Consider the following 6760-nt stretch of genomic DNA (forward strand, 5'->3'; position numbering starts at 1 on the left):
AGAAGTCTTGTTTGATCATTGGATCAAACATTGGAGTTCATAAGTCTTGAAAAGTCTTTTTCCTTTACTTTATTATAGTCATTATGTACATTTTTCTTCTGGTTCTGCTCCCCTCATTGTGTATGAGTTCATAGAATTCTGACCAGGCTGGAAGCATTTTGTAACTGGATGTAGTATAATATAAAAAATATAATAATGGTCATGATTAGGATTGATGAAGATGACATTGATACTGATTATGGTGAATACTGATGATAGTATTGATAATTATGATTATAATCAATCAATCAACAATCTTCTATTAAGAATCTGGTGCGTGGCTTTCCGCCATCTCCGCCATATTCCAGGTACATGGGGCTCGCACGGCTCCCGCTTGGCGGCCTGCTATTTCCTCCCCAGGGAAGTTCGAGAAAGAGCGTTTGAGTGAGTTGCCAAAATGACAAACACAAAAGGAAAAAGGAGAGGGACTTGATACATGTTTTCTAGGCCCTTTCAAAAACATGGTGTCATCCCTCTGGCTACATATATGCACATATACAAGAAAGGTGATATTGTAGATATCAAGGGTATGGGCACAGTTCAGCAAGGAATGCCCCACAAATGTTACCATGGCAAGACTGGGCGAGTCTATAAAGTTACACAGCATGCTGTAGGCATTGTTGTAAACAAATAGGTTAAGGGCAAGATTCTAGCCAGGAGAATTAATGTGCGGATTGAGCATATTAAGCATTCTAAGAGCAGAGATAGCTTCCTGAAGCGAATAAAGGAAAATGATAAGAGGAAGAAAGAAGTCAAAGAAAAAGGCACCTGGGTTCAATTAAAATATCAGCCTGCTCCACCCAGAGAAGCACACTTTGTGAGAACCAATGGCAAGTAACCTGAGCTGTTGGAACCAATCCCCTATGAATTCATGGCATAAATGACTTAAAAAATAACCAATAAAAGATTTCTTGAATTTTGGAACTGAAAAAAAAAAGAATCTGGTGTGTGGAGGCAGTTAGGTGATGCAGTGGGTAGAGTACCAGCCCTAGAGTCAGGAGGACCTGAGTTCAAATGCAACTTCAGATATTTAATAATTACTTATCTGTGTGATCTTGGGCAAGTCACTTAACCCCACTGCCTTGCCACACACACACACACATACACACACACACACACACACACACACACACACACACAAAGAATCTGGTGTGTGCACTGGAGATGCAAAAATGAAAATGAGAAAATCCTCACAGTAATTTAAATTTTACTAAAGGGATAAAATAAGCCTCATTGAAGGAGAAATATCTGTCTGGGTTTTTTTTTTTTTACTATTGGGAAAATATTAATTGTGCCTGTCTATATTTTCCAAAGGCCTCCATAAGCCCCAATCAGTTGAAAATTTCTTCCTGTTATTCAATGTAACTTCATTGGTAAGTGTAAATTCGCCAAGATAAGAACAATCTCAGCTCATCCCTTTGTCCCTCCTCCAACTTCCTGCCTCTTAGTCTTTCAAGGTGGGCACCTGACCCCAGTCATGTAAAGGGGATGGGGTTCCTCTTTAACCTGCTTTTCCCTGACTCTTCTCTACACAGGAAGTGGGCAAGATTATAAAAATTTGGTCCACTTTCCCCTCCAGGCCAGGCTCACTCATTTAAGTCAGAGCCCAGTCATTTCTTATTGTTGCTTTCCTTTCTCTCTTCCCCCAAGTAATTTATTGTCTCTCTCCAAGAAAAAGTTAATCTGTTAACTTTGCAGGCTTGCAAAATAAAATATCCTGAACTTTCATATTTCCAGGGCTAGTCATGACTAGCCCTGATCTCCACATCATCATATTGGCAACCACAAAAGGACATGTCTGACCCAGACATGCTTGAACTTCTAGAAGGTGAAGAACCCTTTAACTGCGCCCATTTCTTGCAGATTAGACCAAATTAGACTCTAAAGAAGCTTTCTCACCTTCACCTTGATTTCCATGGCTCTGCTTCAGACCCATGTGTGGTAGTAGTGCTTTGAGTGACTGGTTCACAGCCCAAGGACCACATGTACTGTTTTGAGTGACTTGAACTCTTGAGCACCACACGTGTGTTGTATAGTGACTCCCCTCTTTCTAGGCAGAGCAGTGTTGAATATTGAGGCTCCCCCTTTCTAAGTGGAGTAGTGTTGTAGTTAGTATCTATGTGTCGTAATCTAGGGAAGGAGTGCCCCTTAGGGATACTAGCAGGAATCCTCCCCTCTTCCCTCCTCCCCCCCAATAGCTGGTGAATGGTCTCTTTTATATCTTTAAAATCTGGGTTTTTAAGGATTTGATCTGTTTTCTAGTCTCTCTCTCCCCTTTTCTCTGGAGTGACAATTACTTATCTATCACATTCTCTGTCTTTTCATGACCAACATGCTCTGCTTTCAGTTTCTCTCTCCTGTCAAAGAAGTGACTTCTTGGAGTCTTGCTTTTGGAATCCAGTAGTTTGGGCACCATGAATTATGTTATTACAGTGACTATGGTTTCGGAGGAGAGAAAGTCTCGGCCACACTCTATTCAGTCTCATTCTGTGTGTGTCCTTTCTCTCTCCTCTCTCTCTGTCTCTATCCCCCCACCCCACCCCAGGAGAAATGGAGCCTTTCTTTTTACAAAACTTCCCCTTCTACTCTCATGTATCAACCCTACCCTGGGAAAGGGAGAGGAAGGGTCCTTGCCCCAGGGCCATAGAAGCTGCTAATCCTTGCCCCAGCTGAAAAGACATCCTGCTTGCACTTCTCCCACAAATTCATCAAACTCTCCCTAAGCCCCTGTCTTAGGGAATGCCACCCTCCTTTAATCACCCATAGTCAAAATATGGTGAACTTTTCCCTGGTTTGGGGGTGCAGCCTTTCCTGGGTCTACCCATGTGGTTGCACAGTCCTGACTCCCATCACTAGGGCAAGCCCAGTCACATGTTTACCAGCTTAAATTGGAAGAGAGCTCTACCCTTAAGGGAAGGAGGACAGCCAGTCTGATAGTAAAATCTGGGAATGTCTGAAAGGGTTTCAATGATTTAATGACTCATTAATTGGCTGAAAGAATAAATTCTGTTTGGGAAATTTTCTAACTTATTTTTAAAATGAATGAAAAAACTATATGGGAACTGATAATCCAAAATTAACTTATGGACTTTTTCTGGGACTGGAGAATCCAGATTTCCATATTCAAGCTCAATTAAACTGTGTTCTAATAAGAAATGGGGTAAAGCTAAATCCTAACACCAAACTACTACATTTGCAAATCTAAGCAGTTAATTAGCATAATGAAATAAATGTTTTAAAATGTGAAACATGGAAGTATTTGCTAAATGAATATTGACTTTTTTATTATTATCTCTGAAATTAGATAACTGGTTTGATCTTCTATGTAAGGTAACTTTAGAATGTACTAACTACCTCAAAGATTTTTAATTTTGAGCGGTTGCCTAAAATCTTAACATACAAAAGAGGTTCCTCAAGAAATTATAATTGACCCTAAAATTATTTTTGACCAGGATTAATTATCATGGTTCAACAATATTATAATAATGATATATATATATAATATTTTTTTTTTAAATCAGAAGTCTCTTTTTTGCTTCTAGCAGCCCTTTTCTCTTCTCCACTGACCTAAAGAGTTGAGAAGAGGTCACTGAGATTTTCTTGGAGTTTAGTGGACTGGCCAGAGCCCTTAAAATCTCCCTACACAAGAGAACAAATGTGTAGTCTTTGTTATACTGAGAATTATGCCAATAATGTGTGTGTGTGAATATACATGTATGAAATTTTATTTATTTGTTTGTTTGTTTGCTTGTTTGTTTTAGGTTTTTGCAAGGCAATGGGGTTAAGTGGCTTGCCCAAGGCCACACAGCAAGGTAATTATGAAGTGTCTGAGGTCAGATTTGAACTCAGGGACTCCTGACTCCAAGGTCCGTGCTCTATCTACTGTGCCACCTAGCCGCCCCAATACATGTATGAAATTAAAAGATAAGTAATGAAATCTTTCTGGTTCATAAATTTTTGTCAGTTATATTAACAACTTTGTAACTGCCTTAATTTCCTTGATTTACCTAAGATTCAAAGGTATTGCACCTAGAATTATTTGGTTATCTTTTGTGAAAATATATAAGGTATTTGGAGTTACTGTAATAATGTTAAAGACTGAAATGGGTAATTGGTAACTCTGTAGGGATAATGAGAGGAAGTATCAAAAGTCATCCCTCTCTGGGATGCCTGAAATTTCTAAACAATGAAATGAGTTTGCTATACGTCTGTAGGCTTGTGTATGATATAATAATGACAAGATTATGTTCAGTAAAATCTAATAATTCATGTATTATTCTACCTGGAAATCTAGTTATTCTTTTTTAAAAATTAATTTATTTATTTTTACACCATCACAATAGTCCTACTGTAAAAGTAAACTCAATCCCCCCTCCCACCACAAAGATAGAGAAACCCCCCAAAAACAGAGGGAGAGAAAAAGGAAAAACAATACACTCCAGTCTGTTTTCAGATATCACCAGCTCTTTCTCTGGGATGGATCACATTCCAGATCATGTCTATCAGAGAAATTGCTCCAATTTCTTTCTCCCACAGTTGCTACTGCAAACAGTATTTCCCTCCATTCTATTCCTCCACACTTCCATTTACTCTATTCTCTCTCTCCTTTCACTTTGTCCCTCCTCAAAAGTGTGTTGTGGGGCAGCCAGTTGGTACAGTGGACAGAGCACAGTGGACAGAGTTAGGAGGACCCAAGCCCAAATCCAGCCTAGTCATTCAACAACCACCCAGTTATGTGACTCTGGGCAAGCCACCCAACCCCACGGCCTTGCAAAAAAAAAAAAAGTGTGCTGTATCTGACTACTCACTCCCATGGTCTTCGCTCTCTTTTACCACCTACACCTCCCTTCTCCTTTTCCCCTTTCTCCCATCCCTTTCCTATCCTTTTTCCTCTAGAGTAAGATAGATTTATATTCCCTATTTAATGTGTATATATTATTTTTCTCTCTGAGTCATTTCTGATGAGAGGAGGGTTCACTCATTCCCATGAACCTTCCACTCCATTGCAAAAGCTCTTTCTTGACTCTTTTATGTGAAATATCTTACCCCATTCTATCTAGTACATTCCTTTATTGTTCATTGGCTCCTTCTTTATATTATACTTTAATATACGCTCCTTCTAACTCCTCTAATAAATGAGAAGGTTTATATGAGTTATCAGTATCATCTTCCCATACAGGAATACAAGCAGCTCAATATCATTCAATCCCTAATAATTTACCCTTCCTATCCACCCTCTCTGTACTTTACCTATACTTGGAGATCAAACTTTCTGTTCATCTCTTGGTGTTTCAAGAGGAATGTTTGAAAGTCGCCTATTTCATTGAATGTCCAATTTCCCCTAAAAGAGGATACTCAGTTTTGCTGAGTGATAGTTTCTTGGTTGCAATCCAAGTTCTTTTGTCTTTCAGGATATCATATTCCAAGTCCTCTGAGCCTTTAATTTAATGCTACTAAATCCTGTGTAAATCAGACTATAGTGCAATGATATTTGAATTGTTTCTTTCTGATGTCTTGGGGTTTTTTTAAAGTTCTTTTTTTAGTTTTTGCAAGGCAATGGGGTTAAGTGGCTTGCCCAAGGCCACACAGCTAGGTAATTATTAAATGCCTGAGGCTGGATTTGAACTCAGGTACTCCTGATTCCAGGGCTGGTGCTCTATCCACTGCACCACCTAGGTGCCCCTTTCTGACTTCTTGTAATATTTTCTTTTTGACTTGGGAGTTCTGAAATTTGGCTATAATATTCCTGGGAGGTTTTTTTGGGGGGATATCTTTCAGGAAGTGATTGGTAGATTCCCCCAATTTCTATTTTATACTCTGCTTCTAGGATATCAAAGCAATTTCCCCAGAGAATTTCTTGAAAAATGAAGTCTAGACTCTTTTCCTGGTCATGACTTTCAGGTACCCCTATATTTTTTAAATTCTTTCTGTTTTTTGGTGAGTTGTTTTTCCAGTGAGATATTTCACATATTCTTCTAGTTTTTCATTCTTTTTGTTTATTTTATTGTTTTTTTGATTTCTCACAAAGTTATCACTCTACATTTGAAGAAGTTATTTTCTTCAGAGAGCTTTCTCATCTCCTTTTCCCTCTGACCAATTCTACTTTTTTAAGGTAGTCTTCTCCTCATTGACCTTTTAGACTGCTTTTTCCTTTTGACTTAAACTGGTTTTTAAGATGTTATTTTCTTCAGTAATTTTTTATATCTCCTTCACCAAGCTGATGACTTGTTTTTCATGATTTTCCTGCATCACTCTCATTACTCTTTCTAATTTTTCCTCTACCTCCTTTACTTGATTTTCAAAATCTTTTTTGAGTTCTTCAATAGCCTGATACCAATTCCTACTTTTCTTAGAGGCTTTGGAGCTTTTACTTTGTCATCTTTTGAGTGTGTGTTTTGATCTTCCATGGGAACAAAGTAATTCTCTATGATCAGATTCTTTTTCTTCTGTTGCTTACTCATTTCCCCAGTCTAAGATCTGATTTTAATGCACTTCCCCAACTTTTTCCAAACTCCCCAGGGACCTTAATTCTGCCAAGATCTTATGAGAGGGGGCAGCTAAGTGGCACTGGCCCTGGAGTCAGAAGGACCTGAGTTCAAATCCAGCCTCAGAAACTTAATATTTACCTAGTTGTATGACTTTGGGCAAGTCACTTAATCACATTGTCTTGCAAAAAAAAAAGAGAGAGAGAGATCCTATGAAAGGCTCTAATTGTTCTCCT

At 38.6% G+C, this 6760-nt stretch overlaps 1 pseudogene; it reads left to right on the forward strand.

The window, feature by feature from the left end:
• The first annotated feature begins 339 nt into the window (after positions 1–339).
• Positions 340–919, forward strand: LOC141502591 (large ribosomal subunit protein eL21-like; annotated as a pseudogene).
• The last annotated feature ends 5841 nt before the right edge of the window (positions 920–6760 follow it).

Source organism: Macrotis lagotis, chromosome X, assembly GCF_037893015.1.
Source record: "Macrotis lagotis isolate mMagLag1 chromosome X, bilby.v1.9.chrom.fasta, whole genome shotgun sequence".
In the NCBI taxonomy this organism is placed as follows: domain Eukaryota; kingdom Metazoa; phylum Chordata; class Mammalia; order Peramelemorphia; family Peramelidae; genus Macrotis; species Macrotis lagotis.